The 22,694-nt window shown below is 39.9% G+C and overlaps 1 protein-coding gene across 2 annotated transcripts in view; it reads right to left on the reverse strand.

Moving 5' to 3' along the window:
* Positions 1-22,694, reverse strand: part of ST6GALNAC3 (ST6 N-acetylgalactosaminide alpha-2,6-sialyltransferase 3) — a 518,000-nt gene that overhangs the window by 139,057 nt on the left and 356,249 nt on the right. The window lies entirely within an intron of this gene.

A 22,694-nucleotide genomic window follows, 5' to 3' on the forward strand; every position in this document is an offset into this window, starting at 1 on the left:
TTGTTGCTTTTATTAACCAACAGCTACAGACAACTTCACTATTTTCAGGTCAGTATGTTATGTAGAAAAATGTGATTTTTTTAACAGAAGGACTGAACAGAAAAGGGATAAATTTGGACAATAGGGATTGACACACACATACTCAGAAGAGTCCTCATCGTCAAGAGGAAACCAAGAGCCAAGATCTTGTTTGATTATGAGGCTCTGTGAGGTTTGGGGGAAAGGGAAGAATTTTGACTTTGTCTCTGCATTCCAATAACTGCTCAAAAACTTACTTCCTGGAGTAACTGTTTCTAGTTATGTGAAGACAGTATTTCAGTTCTGCCTGCATGTAAATAGAATACCATTGTGAGCATGCTGATACTGTGCTGGGGAGGGTATATTACAAATTAATAATTTAGTGGAAGGGCCATAGCCACAAATCTTACCATAGAGAAGAGGGTTAACCAGAGAAAAAAAGTCTAGAGTCATGTGACTTAAAAAAAATTGTACTGGGAGTATCTGGATTTTAGAACAGGAAAGACATGTCATTTTCATTATGGTTAATAAAAGCTCATTCTCTCTCTGAATGGGTTAGAGGCACTGGGCCTGGATGGCAAGGAACCTGACTTCAAGGAAGAATTGAAGTCTCCCTAGAAATTACCTACAGATCAATCAGAACGGAAAACCCAAAATACATCAAACATAGGACAAGCATTGGAGTCAGAAGAATGTTCTCAGAAAATAAACCAGGGGGAACTCCAGAAAACAGAAAAGGGTGTGTTTGCCAACGCTCAGGACAGGTGGTGTCTCCATTCAGTAAAGGACCTTCTCTGTCCCAATCAAAATAAGCTTTGACTGCTGTGATATGATAAAGATGACACCTGTGCAGCGAGTGTGACAGTCCTGGGGCTATAGGCTGAGGCTTACAGATCATCATGTAGGTAAAGGAAATTTAGCCCAAGACCAGACCAACAGAATATGATCAGATGAGGCTAGGAGATGAAACACACAGGACTGCACACGTGCTCGAGACCTAGAGGGAGGTAGGAACAAGTGATCATTAACCACAGTAAGAATCAGCCTGACCGGTGTGGCTCAGTGGTTGAGCGTCCATCTATGAAAAAGGAAGTCCTGATTAAATTTCAGGATACGTGCCCAGGTTGCAGGCTTGATCCACAGTAGGGGGTGTGCAGGAGACAGCCGATCACTGATTCTCATCCTTGATGTTCCTATCTCTCTTTCTCTCTCCCTTCCTCTATGAAAGCAATAAAATATATTTTTTAAAAAAGAATCAGGGCATGTGGGAAGAAGCAGCTCACAAGCTCCCTTTTTACCACTCCTCCCTGTCTACCCTTCTTCCATACGAGACTGTGGTATGGATTGGTCAGGTCCAAAGACTTTTTCTTGGTCACAGGCCCACAGGTTTCACAATACTGAACAAAAGTGATCAAGGACAGAACTCATGGAACATGTTACATTAAAAGAAAGAATGTAGTCTGCTCTCAGCATATCCAGGGATAAATACCTTGGAGTACTTCATATGTCCTAAAATTATTCCTCCTTTTCTCCCTGTGTAGTCAATAGAAAATAGAACAGCAAGCAGAACAGCAGGGCAAAGAGGGGGAAAGGACACTCTGCCAGTGTCTCCAGGGAAGCATCTTGGGACATGAGGTAGAAAAGTAAAGATCAAGACAGTCCTAGACGGTGACTTTAGGAGAATATTTCTGTCCTGGGTCCAGTCCACAGAGAGACAGGTGCAACACCAGACGCAGGGCTGAGAGAAATACTCAGTGCTGGTGACATTTTTCCTCCCGATGGGTGATTGGAAGGTGTCTTGAACACCCCTTGTCGTGAAGGGATATTCAAGCTGCTTGTACACAACACAAATAGATCTGAGGGCGGCAATCATCTGGGGCTGACCAGCTGTTCATCTTCATAAAGGGCAGCACAATTTTCAGTTTAGGATTTTAATGGCAGCTTATGCCTGATGCCATAAAGCCCTGTCTCTAAACTGCTCCTCTGAGGGAGAGAAAGAAATCTGTGCAAAGCACAAGTATCCTGTTCAGAACTAATGTGCTGGATGGTCCTCAATCCTCAAAGTCACACCGAACCTCCTTCTGTCTCAGTGAAGATGTCCTGTGCCGTGAAGGAGAGCGATGAAAGGTCTTATTTAAGCTCATCATATATCTGAATCAGAATCGCTTACATCTTATTTACTTAACGCATTTGCTCATTTTCTTTTTTCAACACTTATTGGCATGAGTATCCCAGTAATAAACAATACAATTCACACTAGAGCAGAGCTCTGCAAACTACAGCTTATGGTCAGATTCAACCAGTGGCCTTTCTTTTGCACGAGCAAAGAAAGGTGTGTATATTGTAAAAGGGGTATAAAAATTGACAAAGAAGAGTATGAGATACAGATCATATGTGACCTGCAAAGAGAAAATATTTATCTGGCTCTTCACAGAAAAAGTTGCTAACCCCTATATTAGAACATTGTTTATTTTCTTACACTCAAAACTATGAATGATGAAATAAGGAGGAACCAGCATGGCAGTTTTGATTTGCTTTAAGATTTACAAAGATTTTGTGAAACCACAGAATGTGTCCCCAGGAGGAAAATTTAATGACTCTAAAATTATTAAGTGACCTGTTGTTAAATAATATTATATTAAATACTTGTTACATGTAAGTCATTAACGAAAATGGACTCAGGCCTCATTTCCTTATGTTGTAAATATTCCTGAAAACTTATCTCAATGAAAGGCCAAATATACAAAAGCCCCAAATTATCCCTAATTCCAATTACTATAGGTATCACCTATTGTGCTCTTACCAGATTAAATGCTTTGCATGTAGTATCTCATTGACTCTTTCAATACCCCTGAGGTGGACAGTATTCTCCCCATTTTACAGCTGAAGTAACTGAGGCTCAGAGGGGTAAATAGCATGTCTGAGGCCACGGTGTTAATAAGTGATGGGACAAGGATTTGAATCAGTTCTAGTGGAGCATAAGCATGTAACCTTTACACTATACTGTAGAATCTTTACACTATACCATCTCCCTTAAAAGACAGACAGTGTATCTTATTTTTCACTCTTTTTATAAATACTGCACAACTTGGCGAGTGGGAAGTCCTGACATTGCCCACCGGGAGAAAGCTCACCACCTCAGCATGCTCAGCTTCCTCCCTGCGTGCACACACAGACAGCCATCCTGCTCAGAACATAAAAGTACACTTTTTGAATGCTTTACAAATCCCTAAAAGGAGAACATCTCTTGTCCTTTCATTGTGACTTAAAAAGCTGAGGTTAGAGTTTCTTATTTTCATTTGGGTCTATTTAAAGGGAGAACCTTTAAAAGGTGATAATTTTAGTTGAGTGTGTATGTTGTGTCCTTATCCAAGCATGCAGCCTTCCAAGAGGTGTAACTAAAATAAGAGGCAATCCCACAGGATTCCTCCTGGCTTTTCCGCTCTGTGTGCCATCCTCTCTCTCCTCCTTCTTTCTCCCTGTGCCTTTGCTTGATGTGGCCACCTTTGCTACTAAATACGAGAGAAAGAAGTGAGAAAAGACCCTTTAGACTGGGGCAAAGGGAAGGAGAGGTTTGAGACCTCTAATGGCTCCAGCCTCAACTTGGCCCTCTCCTTTGGATCTGTGTGTCCAGCTGCTAAGGGAACATTATTAGACAGAAGCTGTGCTATCATGTAAAAAATAACAGTCATAAACTGGACTTACCTTCCTCAAGAATCTGATTCTTTACCTACACATATTGCTGTCCACAACAGTATTTTCCAGACAGGAAGAAAGGAGAAAAGAAGGAAGAAGGGAGAGAGAGAGGGAAAGAGAGAGGGAGAGAGAGAGAGAGAGAGAGAGAGAGAGAGAGAGAGAGAGAGAGAGAGAGAGAGAAACATCAATGATGAGATAATCATTGATTGGCTGCCCTCTGTATGCCCCCTAATGGGGATCGAGTACACAACCTGGGCATATGCCCTGACTGGGAATTGAACCATGACCTCCTGGTTCATAGGTCAATCAATGCTCAACCACTGAGCCATGCCAGCTGGGCTCATAATACACTTTCATTTCCCTTTCTCCTTTGCCCCGATCTCCCATTCAATCACCTGGTCATACTGACACTTGTGGCCTTCTTTTCTCCCATGTTCCACCCCCCTACCCACCCCCTCCGATCCCCCACCCCGACCCCCGCCCGCCTTTCTGTTCTTGTCAGCTCATCACCTGACACCTGGATTGTGTCTGAAACCTTTTCACTTGTCTCCCTGCCTGGAGACTCTTCCCCTTCACACCCTATTGCAGTATGATAAAGCTCTCAAAACTCAGAAACTTAAAGCAACCAGCACCTGCTCACCATTCCGCAAGGTGGCTAGGGGTGAGTGGCAATGGCTTCTCCCTGCTCCACATGGCTGGAGCAACAAGATTGGGAGCTGCAGGAAGGAAGGTGGTGTTACTGACATGTCTGGTGATTCAGCTGGGATGGCTGAACAGGCCTGGCTGCCTGGGCCTAGCTCTTCCCATGGTCTTCCATTCCAGGGCCTCTGAGCACCTGGCCTCTCTCCAGCAGGCTAGGGGATTCAGGCTTTTTCACTTGCTAACTCAGGATTTTGAGAGGACAAACATGGAAACTGTGATGTCCCTTAAGGCATAGGCACAAAAGTCACATTGTGTCACTTTTGCCTCATCCTGGTCAAAGCAATTCACAAGTCAAGTTCAGATTCAAGAGGAGGGGATAGACTTGACCTCTTGATGGGAAAAATGACAAAATAGAATTGTAAAAAGACATGTGGGTTGGGAGGGCTTTTTGTGTGACCATCACAAGATAAAATCCATATTCTAGCACTTATGCTTCAATATGAATGGATTTATACTACTCAAAAATAGAATGGTCAGCTCTATAAAAAGTGAATATCCCATCTATAAGTATATTCAAGAGCAGATTGGGTGGTATAGGGATAGGATCAAATCCAACCTTAAAAGTCTGCCTTTCCAATAGCATTGCATATTTGTAAGCAAGAGAAAGGTAATTGAATAAATCAAGAAATATATGGATGTAATCATCAATCATTTATTGGTGGTAAAGGAAGTATTTCAAATTCTAACTTCACACTGTAGACCACAAAAATGTTGAAATGGTTCACCTTAGACTTATCGCTTGGAAATGTTCCACCTTTGGAAGCAAACACCAATGTCTCACTCTGTGAACACAATTTTTATCATAGCAGAACTCTCACTCTTTTTGTCAGACTATACATTCTGGCTAGTGTCATCACGCCTCCAGAAGTTACTACTGATAAACTACTTCATTTATCAGTCCTACTCCATTCCTCACTCCCGCCACTTCTCTTCTCCTGCCAGATGACTTCTTCCTATTTCACAAAAACAACCAGCTCTCAGCCTTAAATGATTTCAAGTTTCTTCTTCCCACCCACAAAGACATGCATCTTTAGCTTTCCCCTAAACTCTTTACTACCCTCAGCCTTAGAAAACAAGAAGACTCTCCTAATCGAGGTCCATCCATCCATCACCTCTTCTCTAAGTTCTATTCTCCCTCATCTTTTTCAGTAATATCACTCCATGAATTCATGCCTATCTTTTTATTTTTATTTTGCCCATTTTTAAACTGGGTAATTTATCCTTTATTGAGATTCTTTTTAAATGGCATGTTCTTAATACATGCCTCAACTTGTCACCCTATGAGAACTATTGTTTTTCTTTCAGTACATAAAATATTCATCTTTCACCTATCTGGAATTTTTAAAAATCCTAATCTCTGCCTCTTATATGATAACTAGAGGCCCAGTGCACAAAAATTTGTGCAATTGGGGGGGGGGAGAGGTCCCTAAGCCCAGCCTGTGCCCTCTTGCAGTCTGGGACCCCTCGGGGGATGACCACCTGCTGGCTTAGGCCCGCTCCCTGGGTGATTGGGCCTAAGCTGACAGAAAGACATCCCTCTGGCAGCCTGGGAGCCCTTGGGAGATGTCCACTTGCCAGCGGGGGGGACCAGGCCTAAACTGCAGTCAGACATCCTTAGCGCTGCTGAGGATGCAGGAGAGGCTTCCACCACCACCGCTGTACTGGCAGCCATCAGCCTGGCTTGTGGCTGAGCAGAGTTCCCCCATGTAGGAGCTCATTGACCACCAGAGGGCAGCTCCTGCATTGAGCATCTGCCCTCTGGTGGTCAGTGTGTGTCATAATGACCAGTCATTCCCAGTTTTTCTGCTGTTAGGGTCAGTTTGCATATTACCCTTTTACTATATAGAATAGAGGCCTGGTACATGGGTGGGGGCCAGCTGGTTTGCCCTGAAGGGTGTCCCGGATCAGGGTGGGGGTCCCGCTTGGGTGCCTGGCCAGCCTGGGTGAGGGGCTGATGGCTGTTTTCAGGCTGCCTGTACCCCCTTTAGGGTGGGGGTCCCCACTGGGGTGCCTGGCCAGCCTGGATGAGGGGCTGATGGCTGTTTTCAGGCTGCCCGCACCTCCTTTAGGGTGGGGGTCCCCACTGGGGTTCCTGGCCAGCCTGGATGAGGGGCTGAGGGTTTTCAGGCTGGCCATGCCTGCGGGCGACTGAAGCTCCCAGCCTCTCTCTTTTTTCTTTTTTCTTTTTTATTCTGGGATTTATTTACCTTCTATAATTGAAACTTTGTTGCCACTCCAGCTCTGAGGCCACGGCCTGCTGAAAGCAGGTTTCTGGGGTTTGTTTACCTTCTATAATTGAAACATTGTTGCTTTCGGAGCTCAGAGCTGGGCCGTGGCAGGCTGGGAACCTTGGCTTTCTCCATCACTAGAGCAAGCAAGCCTCCTGCTCACTTCAGCTGCGTGGCTGCGGGCCGCCATCTTTGTTGGCGGTTAATTTGCATATCTCGCTGATTTGCCAATGGGAAGCGTAGCGGAGGTACGGTTGATTTCAATCTTTGTCTATTATTAGATAGGATGACCTCAATTTCTCTTCAGCTTTCATAGCCAAGCTTCAAAAGTAATCTCACCTTGTTGTCTTCAGGTATTTCATAAAAAAATTACAGCCAATATTTACTGAGAACTTGTAAGGAAACTGGTGCTGTCCTAAGCATTTTATGTACGTAAACATATTTACTCCTCATAAAAACCTTAAGATAGTTCCATTTTTGTTCCATTTTGTAGAAGAGGATATTGAGGCAGAGAGAGAGAGAGAGAGAGAGAGAGAGAGAGAGAGAGAGAGAGAGTTAATAACCTGCCCATAGTCAACAGCTGGTGAATGGCAGAGTTGGGTTTGAACTTGGGCAGTCCAGTCAAAGCCCTTGCACTCCTCATCATACTTTATTGACTCAACCATTCATGCTATTCAGTCCACTGAAATCTGGCTTCCGCCTTCCTCACTGTCCTGAAATTGCTCTCACACAGGTCACCAAAGCCATGCTAATTGCCAATTTCAATAACACCTGTTGGCACTCATCTAAGATGGCCGACAAATTATTCATGAAGAGGAATGAGGAGGGAAATTGAAAAGAACGATGGCAGAGACTTCCTATTTCTTGTTCAGGTGATAAGGTCCAGCATGGGAAACTTTGTCCTCATCACCATGTCTGAGATCAAGAAAATGCATCTTTTCTCCCACTCATTTATGGCTTTTATATTTGAGACCAAATGTCAACATAAAACATCAGAAATGTTAGTCAATTCAAATCACAAACTCACAGATAAAGGCAAGTGCTCAATTATACTTGTAATTGAGTGTTGATCAACTTGAGTGTTGATCTTGTTAAACACCAATTTTTGCTAGAACCACTGATGACTCTTGCTCACTGACACCTTCATACAATATAGGCCTGAAAAGTCCTTTGGCTGTAGAACTTCATAGAGCTCAGTCTTTTAATAATGGGTCAATAGAGTTGGTATGTGCAATTACTGAAAAAGGTCCCATTGTTAAAAAAATAACCTGAATGCCATTTAAGTTTGAGAACAGAACTTAGGCATTCTTATAAAAGTTGTTTGGAAAAATATGACAATGAAATGTTTAAAAAATGATGCCAAAAGACTAAAGAATGTAAAACAAATGGGGGAAAGTTAATTCTTAGATATTTGAATATTTTTTATTTTTATCTCATTTAGATAGACAACAAATGTCTATTGAACGCTAAAAGCACATGCACGCTGCCATACTGTGTACAGAGAGAGATTTGAGATAAAACAGAGCTTTACTCTCCCAGGCTTTAAATGTTAGTGATCAATAGATATGCCAACTGAATGAAGGTTTGTTCATTCAAGAGGCATATGCTGATAGCCCATGATGGGTTGTAGGTATGTCACTGCCTTCAGAAATCTCACTTTCAATGAGTTATGGATTACTGGGGGGTGGGAGGGGGGTAGAAGACAAGAACACCATGAGCAATAATACAAAGTAAAAAAAATGTAAACACTTTAGAATAGGAATAAGCATATAGTAAGCATTCAATAAATAATTGTTAAGCAGTAAGTGCCATAACATAGGTTCATGTTAAGTGCTAAAACGTTGGAATAAGGAACTCAGTGGGTGTTTTATGATCATAGTATTTGAAAGAGATTCAGACTACCGTTGATAGGCATGAAGAAAGATATTCTAGGGCAAAACCACAGAGGTAGGAAAACCCAAAAGATATGGAGCAGTTGCTTTGCCAGGATTGAAAGCAAAGAGTAGTAGGGCAGGATTAGAAAGGTAAACTGGCAAAGGGGTTTTTATATAGGTTGGAGAAGTGAGACTGTAAGAGGGAACAGACCAAGCTGTATTTGTCTCTGTATCAACATCCTGCACAAGGCCTGGCTATCAGTAAGTATAGTGGCCATTTGTCATCTGTTAACTGCATCCAGCTTGTGCTTCTGGAAAAAGCACCTGAGCAAAATCATCCTACCCCATGCTCAGCCCAGTTTGTGTGGAGCTGGTACTAGCTCCAGGAAAGAACTAGTACCAGGCAAGATCATGGCCCCAGTGACAGATTCTTGAGATGGACATGTGACTTAACTTGGTCTAAAGAGATCAAGACTGGAGTTTTTGTTCAAACTTTTAAGGAAAAAACAGTAACAACAAACCTTGTTTTGTTTTTTGTCCTATTGGCTTTGGGTAAGCATAAGGGGAAAACCTGTTTGAAAATAGAGGCCACACAGAAGAGAGTATATTTCATGTTTGTGATATAATAACTTCTTTACTTGCTTAAGCCATTTTTAGCTGGAATTTTCTTCTAATTTGCAGGTTTCTGATATAATAAGGACTTTATTTAATGAATAAGAATTTAGTATTTTGATTTATATGCAGAAATACTAGTAGATTAGATATCATGTGAGAGGAAACCAGTCTTCAGTTAGCCAATCAACCATATCATTTCTTATTCCTAGATGCCAACAGTCAATTAGTTTCACCTGGAATCTCTTTCACCCATGAGCTATGATTTATGTCCACCCAATAACAGTATGATCTGTTGCTATCAAGTCAATGACAGAATCACAGTACTAGGCAAGCAGTAACAATGCAATAAATCCTTTGATGTGTTGCAGAAGCTAGGCTTTAGAGAGAAAATAAGTCATGGAGGATCCTGTTTTATAAAATGTACTAGGGGCCCAGTGCACGAATCTTCAGCCCAATCTGCACCCTCTCCAATCTGAGAGCCCTCAGAGGAGCCCTCTCCAATCCGGGAGTTTCTGTATGTCTTTGCAATCATATTAACGAATTGCCTGATACCCCCAACCCAGTTTGGTTTGTTGCTCACAGAATAATAGAGGCATTTTTTTTTCTTTGCTTCATTGGTGGAGAATTCCTGGAAGTTCTAGGATATCTTCATTTTAATTTTTCCTAGACACTCTGATTTTACTTATGTCTCTCACCTTTGCTTTCCCTCCATCCCCCACCGCAACAGTAACTTGCTCCAGGCTCACTTTGCTGTAGTGCAGTGGTTCTCAACCTTCCTAATGCCACGACCCTTTAATACAGTTCCTCATGTTGCGGTGACCCCAACCATAAAATTATTTTCGTTGCTACTTCATAACTGTAATTTTGCTACTGTTATGAATCGTAATGTAATTATATATGTGTTTTCCGATGGTCTTAGGCGACCCCTCTGAAAGGGTCATTCGACCTACAAAGAGGTCACAACCCACAGGTTGAGAACCGCTGCTCTAGTGTCTAGGAGATCCGTCTGCTACCAGAACTAAGATTCCCAGCATTCCTGGTGCTCCCAGCGCTCTGGGCTTCGGCTTCAGGTCCTGGGGCTGCCACCAGAACTACTATTCCCAGAATTCCTGGTGCTCCCCGCGCTCTTGGTTTTCCCTTCCTGCTCTGTCTCCATCCCACGGCCTCCCACTCTGTCAAGTCCTCCAAGCCACCAGCTCTCCCACTCTGCACTCCACTCTCTGCCGGCTCTCCCACTCTGCTCTGTGCCCAGTGGCTTCAGGGGGCATGGCTCCCTCAGTCGCTGGGAGCGACTGAGGGAACCAAGTCCCCCCAAGCCTCTGGCTCTCCTGCTCTACTCTCCGCCCGGTGGCTTGGGGGAGCGACCAAGGGAGCCATGTCCCCACAAGCTGCCGGCTCTCCCACTCTGCTCTCCGCCCAGTGCCTGTGTCTGCAAATTAACCTGTCATATTTGTCAGGTTAATTTGCATACTCACTCCTGATTGGCTGGTGAGCATAGTCGGGGGATGGTCAATTTACATGTTTCTCTTTTATTATATAGGATAGTTTCACCCTGACCAGGTGGCTCCATCAATTGGAGCATTGTCCCATACACCAGAAGGTTGCAGTTTCAATTCCCAGTCAAGGCACATACTAGTACCTAGGATTAGGGTTTGATACTGATTCAGGGTGTGTAGGGAAAGCAATCAATGGATTTTTTTCTCTCTCTCCCCATCCTCTCTCTCAAATCAATAAAAACATATCCTCAGGTGAAAACTAAAAAAAAAAAAAAAGTATAGTTTCACTGCAAGGGAAAAGTGATTAAAACTGTAAATGCGAGTCAGCTGGCCCAGATAACCTTCAGTGGGAAGATGCTAGAGAAGCAAGAGGGGCCATTTTCACTTGTTCTTACCTAAAGCAATGGCTCCATTAATACCAAAAAAAAATCAAAAACCCATTACAACATTTCAAATGATTAAAATTCTAGGCGTTTTCTCCAAACTGGCCACAGCCACTCAGTATTCCCATGGTGGCATTACATTATCCGGGCTTTGGCTGCTCTGAAATAAAGTAATTGCTCTCCTCTGCCTTACCTGTCATTAAATTGGTGGCTCTATACATCATTCATAAGCCTCCTGGTGTTATTTATTGTGCATCTCTCTGGCTCAAGTCACATTTGATCAACATACTGAGAAACAAGTGTTCCAGCCACAAAACAAAAATTTTATAAGAAGAGAAATGATTTGAAACATGTTTTGGATTCAGCTTACCTTCATACAGTTAACTGGATTAGCTGCCAGGGATATGTCTCTTTGTGAATTATTTGATAAATTTGTGAATCTTTTCCCCAGGGTTCTGAATTGAATTCATTAAATATTTACTGAGCGCCTATACCACGCCAGACATTGTGCTAGGTCCTGGGGCAATCTGAGGTTTTATACTATTAGATGTCATCCTTCAAATCCATAAGAAAGTAACAAAATGAAAATGATGAGGCCATGAAGGAGGAAATAGGAGAAGGTGTGTTGCATTAGGGTAGCAATAAATAAGGAAAAAGAAGTCTTTCAATGGTAGTCTTCTATTAGAAAAAAAAAATTATTTATGGCTAACCCCCAGGCTAAATTTTTGCAACACATAACTAGAGTAATTGAAAAGAAACAGGAGCAATAATTATTTCCAGCATAAGTAACATGATTTCATTACCTAGCTAATATTATGGTAATAATCAATAGGTTCCCCTTTGTGAGGCCTTCTCTTTAATACTACCAAGGTAGGAAAAGCAAGCAATTCCCCCTCAGTAGACACATGGTCAAGAAAAGACTCATTTTTTTTCTGTGTGATGCCAAACTATCCTTCTTCCTTCTCCCACCGCCCTTCCTTTTTTTCTTTGTTTTCTTCCCTCCTTTTTTCCATTTCAAAAATATTTACTAAAAACTATACTTGTTGCTATTGTCAAATTATATAGGTTAGAAATCCCTTCTAATGATTAACTACACTGGTCCACCACACTCTTGACCTGGAATTCCATAGCCTTTTGACCTCAAATGATAGGAGTGTAAATCCTCACCTTCTACAAGCAAAGATAAAATCTTTGGGTAAAAAATGAGTGAAGAACAGGAAAAGAATTATAACTAAACAAACTCCCCTTTGGGGAGGAAGGGGTGGAGGAAAGTAGTAGTCTTGAAAGTTTACAGCATTTCATTAACTAAGGGGCTGGTGTATTAAGTGATGAGAATTTGACAAATTAGGGGGCAAATCATCCTTAATATATTCACAAATAAAAAACATTCCTTGTCCTTTTACAGGCTGTTCTATTTAGTAAGTTTCAAGGCTGAGGGCTTTTTTGTTTCTTATACTCTATGAATCCAGAAGGCTAACATCAGGTTCCTCAAAGTGCCCCAAGTAGCTATTTATTGGTCACAGGCACTAAAGTATTTGGCGGGTGGTGATGGTAAAAGCTTTATCTAGTTGCTAACCAGTACTTAATTGAGGGTCTTTGATGCCTGCCACCTTCATTTTTTTTAAAGATTTCATGAACCCCAGACCTTTTGCAAATGGGCAAACTGAGCTAAACCCATTCTCACTCACTCTGCTTACTATTGTAGAAATGAAAGGAAGAAAGATAAAAGGAGGGAAAAAGGAAGGAAGGAAGGAAGGAAGGAAGGAAGGAAGGAAGGAAGGAAGGAAGGAAGGAAGGAAGGAAGGGAGGAAGGAAGGAAGGAAGGGGAGAAGGAAGAATTGATTGAATCTGGTATACATAACATCATAATTCCTGCAAAATAATTTTTTTAAGAAAAAAATATGAATTTAAGCAAGAGCTTGATTGGACATAAATATCAATACTGGCATTTCAATACAAGCTACTTACTGGTGGAGTTACACAAAAATAAAACCTTATCTGAACACTGTTGTCACTGTCCACTTTTAGTCAATTAATGCAGCCAAAATTGCATTTTATTGTAGTTCATTTTATTTTAATTCATGTTACTTCTTTCCAAAATTATTTCAGGCAACAGTTCAATCATCATGCATTTGAGTGCCTGCATTAAACTCAATTTAAGAAACAATTTTTACAAACAACTCTCCTAACTGAGGGAGAAAAAATTGGAGAACATGGACATGAATAGAGAATTAATTGCCTGTTATCTCACTATTGACAAGTTTACACATTTCTTATTTTTTCTTATGATTGAGTGTAAAAATGAGAGTCATGTTCTATGCAAAGTTTTACATCTCACTTTTTCCACATAATTTTACTGTGGACTTTACTTAGATTAATATGTATTTTTCTACTTCACTTTCAATGCCCATTTAATAGTCCATCCTATGTCTACAGCATGCTTTATTTTACCAATCATCTACTGTTGGGTATTTAAGTTATTTCAATAGGTGTTTCTCTATGGATGTTTTTAGATCTGATTAAACCTGCAAGGGATAGTGTCATACTCTTCTTCTGTTCTATTGTTCTTTGGGAAACAGCCTCTTCCACAAAGCCTGTTTACCCATGCATTAAGGACTGTGAGGTCATGGCCATAAACTGCACTGCTACAACATGCTGAAGAAAATTAATTCTGTCTAAATCATCTAATGAGATCTTTTTACTCCAAGTAATAACATTAAAAACTCAAAAAAGAACAATGGGACATCATTATTATGGAAAGATGTCTAACTCTTGTTTATCTATTTGGTTTCACTTTTGCTTAAATGTAATAATTTAAATGTTAACTTCCCAAATTCTTGACACTTTCATGCCTCAAAAGTTTACTTCTGAACAACTAAAATTCTCTTAAGTTCTAGGGGTGGGGACCATCCGGTCCTTGGGATGTATAAGGCCTGCAAAAGCATTTGGTCTGGCCCTGCCAAGTCATTAGGGGTGAGTTAATTAAATGTTTGATCACATATAGCAAGCTACTTTTCAAGTGGAGAATTTTGTACGGCCCACAAATGATGTAATAAATATCCAAATGGCCTTTGCAAAAAAAAAAAAAAAAAAAAAGGTTCCCCACCCCTGCATCTTAACAAAGTTCGAATAAAAAAACACAACAAACTTTTCACTGATATTAATCTTCACAGTCAAGTAATTTTTAGGCCTTAATTATTGTTAAATGCAAAACAACTTTATAAAACTAGAATAAAATTTAAAAGCTAAATCTGAACACATTTTACCAAATTCTATTTTATATGTATCCAATAATTTTATATTCTCATAATCAGAATTTTTTTACTGAGCCCTATATAATAAAATTTCACATGTTATCACTTAGACTTCATATATATATATATGTATATATATATACATATATATATATATATATATATATATAAATGAATAAAAGTATCTTAACTGTTGAGTATTTAGGTTGTTTCTAAATGTTCACTAATATAAAAAAAATCTACAATGAACATCATCTTTTTATTTTTACTTCGTCTAAAGGATTTTTTAGGGCTAAATTCCCAAAAGTGTAAATATAGTATCAAAGGATATGGACACTTTTATGTATTGCCAAAATGTTTTTAAAATGCTATCAATAGGATATGAGCCCAGCAGTTTCACCAATATTGTACCACAGAGATTATTACACTTCAAAAATTATTTATAAGTTGACAGATGTAAAATGGTAACTGCTCATGGTTTTTAATCTATGTATTTTTGTGGGTTGCTCTCTCAAGAACCCCGGGGAGCTATGGGCAGAACTCTCTTTGGCACCATGTATGAAGTGATAGTCAGAATACGCAGATACATAAATAAAATGGGTCACTACAGAGCAATTTCAGTTCATTGAGACATCACTCCTCTTCTAAATAAAAGATGATCTAGGGAGTTGATACAAGTTTGTATCTCCTTATATCTGAGACTGTCATCATCACGATGATTTAATCCAACTATTAGAAACTGAAGGTCAGTTTTTCTGGAGACTCACACTATTCAACTTAGATTTATTTGATATTAGGGCTATTACAAACCATGACAGGGAGAAATGTTTGTTATAACACAATTTATTTTTTATATGAGCACCCTTTTTACCAAGAGTCATGAAATATTTTACAGTGATACATAAGCTAATGGTCCTTGTAGAATGCTGATTTTTCAATGTTTATTTAACTTGTGATGAAAAATCGGCTGTTTTATTTTCTGGCAGGTAATAGCCGACTTCCCAATGACTATGTTAAAGAAAATAATCCCAGAGGTTAAGAAAGACCATAGATCCGGAACATTATGATTTACCCTTTCCCACGTCCTCCCGCAGAAACTAGGAAATGCAACCTTGGGGTAGAAACAAAGAAGAGGAAAAGAATTAGGGAAACGACAGCTATCCTCACAACAGGGAAAAACCTGTCAACCAAGTAATATTTTTTTCCTAAAGAAGTGAGAAACATTCTCTGGTCTTTTCCCAGTAAGCATGCAACTCCCCAGCTGCTCTCTGTGTATGGCTGATGTGACATTTAAATGATAAAGTAAGACAATTTGAAGTTCACCATATCAAATACAGCAATGGCTCCCCAAGGAACAAGAAAGAAGAATCAATGGCTGTACTGTTGGATGCTTTAGACTTTTGTATTATTTTTCATAAATTAAATTTATAACCAGCTGGCTTGCTTTCTTTTGCTTTTTCATTGAAGTCAAAACAACATAAACTCCCCATAGAGATGATACCGACAACCGACAGTTTTCAGATAGACTCCTTGGCTTTCTGTTTTCTGTTAGCCTCAGTCCCTTTTCTTAGTGCAGAAATTCTGGGATATGCTGGCTTCCAAGGGAATAAAGTGTTGGTGGTGTTGCTCTAAAACTACCCAGATCCTTTGCTAATATACAACTCATTTTTTCTTCTTTATTCTCCCATAAATCCACAAATGCCATGTTTTCTACTCTTTTACCATTGGAAAGGAAGGAGATTAATCCAAATCAGATTTTTTTTTGGCAATGTATAGAATGCCTAATTTAAAAACATGTTTGAAACTTTGAAGAGATCAAACATGGTGGCATATGTGACCTTTGGCAAAGTTGGTGAGTTGGTGGCAAAAACAAAGAGGCTTTTGCAAGATGAGATAAGATAGTAAAACCAAAGCTCATTCTGAAACTAGCTGTGCAATTCTAGACAAGTCACTCATTCTCTTTAATTCCCAGCTTCTTTGCCTATAAAAGGGAATTTTTTGCGTTGACAGAATAAGATGCTAATTTAAATATTCTAGTATGATGCCAGTCCAGTACAATGCTTGGCATACAACAGGCAATGAATAAATGGTCACTGATCCTGTGATTGCAGTTGCCAGGGGTTTAAATGATTACTTCATCCTTTTTCATTCATCTCTGAGAGCAGATAGCAATCAATGCTCAACTAGGACTCATGAAGTGGGGGCTGGTGGCACATTTGTTAGCAAGGTGGTGACTTCTTACTCCCCCTCAAGACTGTTCCTCTCTGGATATCTACCAGGAAGCCTAGTGAACCTGGTAATTAACAATGAATGCTATGACTCCTTCATGGGTCATGAGCAACATCATCCACAGTAACAAATATTTATTGAGCTTTTCAAGTATCAATTGGGTAGAGATAAAACACTGCAGGAACCAGCGGTTGTGGTTTTAAATGCCTTTCCGTATTGGTTAATAAGATAGCTTCCTGGAAACATATAAATCACATATATCTTTTGAAATTGTTTCAACTGTGCATGTTGAAAAACTAGATAAGAAGTAAGTCAGGAGAACTGAAATGTCTTAAAGGAAAATGTTTAGACTTAAAGCAGTGCTCAGTCAATGGACCCAGTGCTGAAGGGTGTAGAGAAGGCACGGTGGAGAGTGCAGTAACCCAAGCCTGGTACCAGGGAAAAACAATAGGATGGGGAGTGGTCACCGGAACACACAGAGCCAACCAGGAGGGAGCTGGGACAGTAAGTACTTCATTTACACTCCTCCCTCCCTCTGATGTGCTAGTGTTTCCACTGGCTAAACCAAACCTAAGCCAACAGGACAGAGAGCCATTGGCTGCCATCTCCCAGGGCAGAGAGCAAGGCGAAGGGTGTAGGGTGGATCTGGGCAGGCAAATGCAAGGATCTTCAATCTACCCATAGAATTTTGTAACCTATTGTCCAACAATGGCCTAACTCAGAATAAGCACATCACAAATGTTTGTTTTAGGAAGAGCGGTATTGCATGGGTATATACTTCGGTATTCGATATTTTTAAGAACATTTTCAATTTGCTACTAGTCCGATCAAAAGCATGTCTCTGCAGAGTCATAAACAATTTAAAAATACACAAAATGGCAAAAGCTTGGCATGTGAAGTCAAAACTGTCTTATCTCCAATGAGCTGTGCAAGGCAGCTCTGCACATGAATGGATTCCACAGCAAAGCCTGGCTCTCTCACAGCAAGTTAAAGTGAAATCCTATATTAATGCCATTGACTGACATGAAGGGAGCCCCCACGACTTAACTAAAGCTGCAGTGCTTTCAGGTTAACATCTGGGGAAACAAATTTAAAGACAAGTACAAAATAAAGTAATTCTGTGCATTTCAAAGTGAAGCTTCCACTATTAATTTTTTTTAAAATTTATGTTTTCTTCCCTATTAAAATTCTCTGAAGCATTTTTTTTATCAGATGATGTTAAAATAATTCTACTGGGATTAAAATTTCTAAACTTTGGCCATAATTTTTACAGAAGCTGAGTAAATATCAAACTCCAGGAACTGTTTAAGCAGGACAAGTGATGTTTGACTACAAGTTAGACATTGGATATCATTTAGGAAAGTGTATTTCAAACACTAAGCAATATACTTTGCCTAGCAATCTAGGGCACACTCAGATGTATATTGGGTCACAATGCAAAATGTTTTTCTTCATGAACATGTAGAGATACACTGTCTTCAATGCCATGTGGCATTTTTCAGTGCTTAAAACATGTCTTAATGTGTGATACTTAATCAATGCTATTGATAGATATGGATCCTCTTTTTATCCATCCATCTGAAACAAATACTGTGTCTTTCTATGTGCCATGCATGCTGAGAAGTTGTATTCTTTTCTAGTCTGTTTATTTCTTTTAAAAAGAATGCTTACTGCCATCCACTAAACTAATTTCAAGACCCACTAATGGGTAGACACCTACAGTTTTAAAAGGCTGGATTTGGCTTAGTGCATATATAGTGCCAATTGTCGAAATTAAGAAAGCACAAGGCAGCCTAAAAAAGAAATGATGTGGACTGAAGCTACTAAAGAGAAAAATAATGGAGTAATTTATACAGGAACCGATGGAGATGGCTGCACCCATTTTATATTACGAATTGGAAGAAGGGTAGAAAACAACCTATTAATTCATTTACACACATACATGAATTTATTTTTTTCCCATTAATTCAACCATTCTTTCCACAAATGTTGAATTCCTGCTCTGTGTTGTGTCCTGAAGAGAGATACTCCAGAAGTTAGCAATTCAGGAACAAGATGACAATATGGAGATAATTACTATGTAGCTGACAACAGGGTGCAGAGGAAACAGGAGGCCGTGAGGTCAACCGAATGAGAAAGTCAAGTACACTTTCCGGAGGAGGTCACGTTAAAGACTAAACATGCTAGCTACCTCCAAGAACCTGCCCAGCTTGCATTTCAGGGACTCCATAAGGGTAACTAACCTAAGACTAAATCCGTATTCTGTATTTTACTGCCTGAGTGACCTTCAACAACCTTCTGAGCCTCAGTCTTTCCATCTGTAAAATGGAAAGGTAATAACAGCCACCTAGTGGGATTATGGTAAGGCTTAAACATGATGATGTATAATAAGGAGCTTAGCACAGCACCAGTAGTAAAACACATGCTCACTGTTTTTATCATGATCACTGTCAACATCAAAATCACATTTTGTTTGTCTCTCAGAGCTGGTGGCAAGAGTTCCTTTGCAAAATGGCACCATGAATGATTAGACTTTTTGAGGCAGGGTCCCTGAACTTGTAACCAGCATAAGAGATGCCCACGCTGAGACAGAAGCTTTTAGAGAAGGAAGAAGTGGCATAAAGACTCCAGCATGCAGAGCTTTGTTCTGGAGTGTCTTTTCCTGAAGATTTAATATTGTTATCTGCAGTGTTTAATCGTGTACTTTTAAATATTTTGCTGCTTTTGAGACTTAAGGGCACAGCGTATAATTACTTCAAGATGAAATAAAATAAGGAGTGAAGAGCTATCAAACTCCAAAGTCTGCCATGGGCACTCACCAGGGGAGAAACTACTTAAATATAAAACACATACCTTATTAAAGTTGTATAAAGGTTCAAATGATAACTGATCACTGATATATGTTTGGCATAATTAGAGGAATCTATAGAGGATACGAAGTATCAGCAGATACAGAGTATCATAAAGAATAATTTTATAGGTGAGAAGAAGAAAAAACAGAGCCTGATTAAATAAGACAATGACCAATCTTGACTGCCAGGGTTTAATTCCACTTCCAGCTTTCCTAAGTTGGATCTTTTTGTGCCATGATCTGCAATAAATAAGACATTCAAATGAAATGATCACAGACATCACTCCTCCTCACTTGACTTAAGGCTCACAGGAGCCTAACCCAGCCACAGTAAAACCTGCCACCATTCCTTCTCCTACCCATTTACCAACATGTTTGAACAAAATCAGAAGTTCTAATTCCCACCTAGTCATTGTATCTAAAAGGCTAAATGTTTCCATCGAGAGTAATTTTGGTGATGTAAGGAAGAAAAGCAAATGCTTTTTAAAGGACTCCATCTCTATTTATTAAATCAAGTAAGTGAAAAATAATAGGATTCTGGTTTGGGTTATAATAATGTTACTACTTAGATCAATTACCAATGCAAATGAAGAAAAATGAAGTCAGATCCACTTAGCAATTGTCTCTGATGGCATTGCTTACTCCTGGATACCCACCGTGATGAAACTTCAGATGTAATACTAAGACTCTGTTTTGTGGTGTCTCATTTATTTCCTAAAATCAAAAGTTGGCTTGTTTATTGACAGATGGAGCCCAGAGGACCAATGATCAAAGAGAAAGATATGAGAAAGACTTCTTAGTGAATAGTGGACAAAGAACTTAGCAAAATTTATTCTTAAGACTTTTACAAGTTGTGTGATTTATAATAAAAAGAAAAAGAGCTAGAACAAAGAGTAGCTTCCATTTGTCTGGAGTTTTATGCTTAAAACATGACACACAAAGATGAACGACCCAATTTTTAAATGGGCAAAATATTTTGCATGTCTTTAAAATATATATAGAAATAACCAATAAGCTCCTGAAACGATGCTCAATTTTATCAATTTTTATGAAAATGTACACCAAATCCATAATGAGATGTCATCTCACATGGATTATAATGGCTATTTAAAGAAGAAAAAAACAAGTGTTGGCAAGGATATAGAAAGATTGGAAGGCCTATACATTACTAGTAGGAATGTAAAATGATACAATCACTGTAGAAAACAATTTGGTGGTCCCTCAATAAGTTAAACATAAAATCATCTTTTGAACCAGAAATTCTTCTCCTAGGAATAGACCCAAAAGAACTGAAATCCAGTGTTCAAACAAAAACTTGTAAAGAATGTTCATAGCAGCACTATTCACAATGGCAAAAGGTGGAAACAATTCAAATGTCCATCAACTGAAGAATGGACCAACAAATGCGGTATATCCATTCAACAAAATATTATCCTATATAATAAAGAGGTAATATGCAAATTGACCATCACTCCAACACACAAGATGGCCGCCCCCATGTGGACACAACATGGCTGCCCCCATGTGGACACAACATGGCCGGCAGTTGTGGGCAATCAGGCCAGCAGGGGAAGGTAATTGGGAGGGACCAGGCCTGCAAGGGAGGGCAGTTGGGAACGATCAGGCCTGCAGGGGAGGGCAGTTAGGGGTGACCAGGCCTGCAGGGGAGGGCAGTTAGGGGTGACCAGGCCCGCAGGGGAGGGCAGTTAGAGGCAATCGGTCCAGCAGGGGAGCAGTTAGGCTTCGATCAGGCTGGCAGGGGAGCGGTTAAAGGATGATCAGGCTGGCAGGCAGCAGTCCTGGATTGTGAGAGGGGTCCCAGATTGGAGAGGGTGCAGGCTGGGCTGAGGGACACCCCTCCTGCCCCGTGCATGAATTTCATGTCATACAAAAAGGAAAGAAGTCCTGATAAATGCTAAACATCAATGAACCTTTGAGCACATTATGCTAACAATACCAGATACAAAAGTCCACATATTGCATGAATGCATTCATATGAAATATTCAGAATAAGCAAATCCACAGAGACAGAAAGCAGACTAATGAGTGATCGCCAGGGGATGGGGAAGGTAGAAGGGAAAGTAACTACTTAATAGGTACGGTTTTTCCTTTTGGATGATGAAAATAGTCTGAAACTAGATAGTCATGAGGCTTACACATTGTACATGTACTAAACCCCATTGAATTGTATATTTCATAATAGTTAAAATGGTAAATTTCATGTTATGTGTATTTTAATACACCCACACCTGTGCGCGCGCGCATGCACACACACACACACACACACACACACACACACACACACACACCCCATGGCAGCTCCAGAAGTTCTGTATAGAACTAAGGGATTTGTTTGGGGTTAGAAACATGTTTGAGAGGGGTCTAGAGGTTTGCATCAAAACTGTGTTAGCTAAGCATGAATATGGTTTTCACTTAGAAGGATATTTACTTAGTAGTAAAAGACTGATGAAAATTGTGAAAGGGAGAAAATTATGAAAAGCATCCCATCACATTGACAATGTAAAAACACCTCATAGAAGTAGAAATTTTTTCCATTTTAAAACAATTAATATGGGATATACCATTCCTTGTAGTGGACACACAGCAAAGGAAGTAGACTTTATGTATTCAACAAAGTTCACATTTTTAAATCTGAATTTATTTAAAGGAGCATAGTCTATAATTTCTGTTCCCACTGTCACCACTTTTCTTCCCTGCAATATAGAAACATTGCTAATTTTCTTCTTGACTCCCCTGACAATTTTTATTGTTTTGTGTAGCAACGGGGAGCAAACATGTTATATACTTGTAATAAGCTACTCCCCTTAGCAGTCCACAATCAATTCCATTCTATTCCCATATCTCTCTATCTATGCTAATTTGTCAGCTAATCTTGAATTTAACTTTAAAAAAACAGCTACAAGGAAATGGAAGGAACAAAATTTCCCAGAAATAATGTTTCAGAGGTTGTTTCTGTACAACTTAAGCAGAGGTATGTGTAATCGCAGGGGTATTTACTGACATGTTAGGAGGTATATAAATCCCAGAAATACTACTGTACATCTTCCTGAATTGTTGTTTCACTCCATGAAAAGGGATTTAAGAACATTACTTTCCTATTAAAACACATACGTATGGACCACGATGCAAGATCCACGTGTATTTTTAAGATTATACAAGACTTAAAAAAGCCGAAACTGGTTTGGCTCAGTGGATAGAGCGTCGGCTTGCGGACTGAAAGGTCCCAGGTTCGATCTGGTCAAGGGCATGTACCTGGGTTGTGGGCACATCCCCAGTAGGAGATGTGCAGGAGGCAGCTGATCGATGTTTCTCTCTCATCGATGTTTC

This window comes from Myotis daubentonii, chromosome 3 (assembly GCF_963259705.1).
Source record: "Myotis daubentonii chromosome 3, mMyoDau2.1, whole genome shotgun sequence".
NCBI lineage: Eukaryota > Metazoa > Chordata > Mammalia > Chiroptera > Vespertilionidae > Myotis > Myotis daubentonii.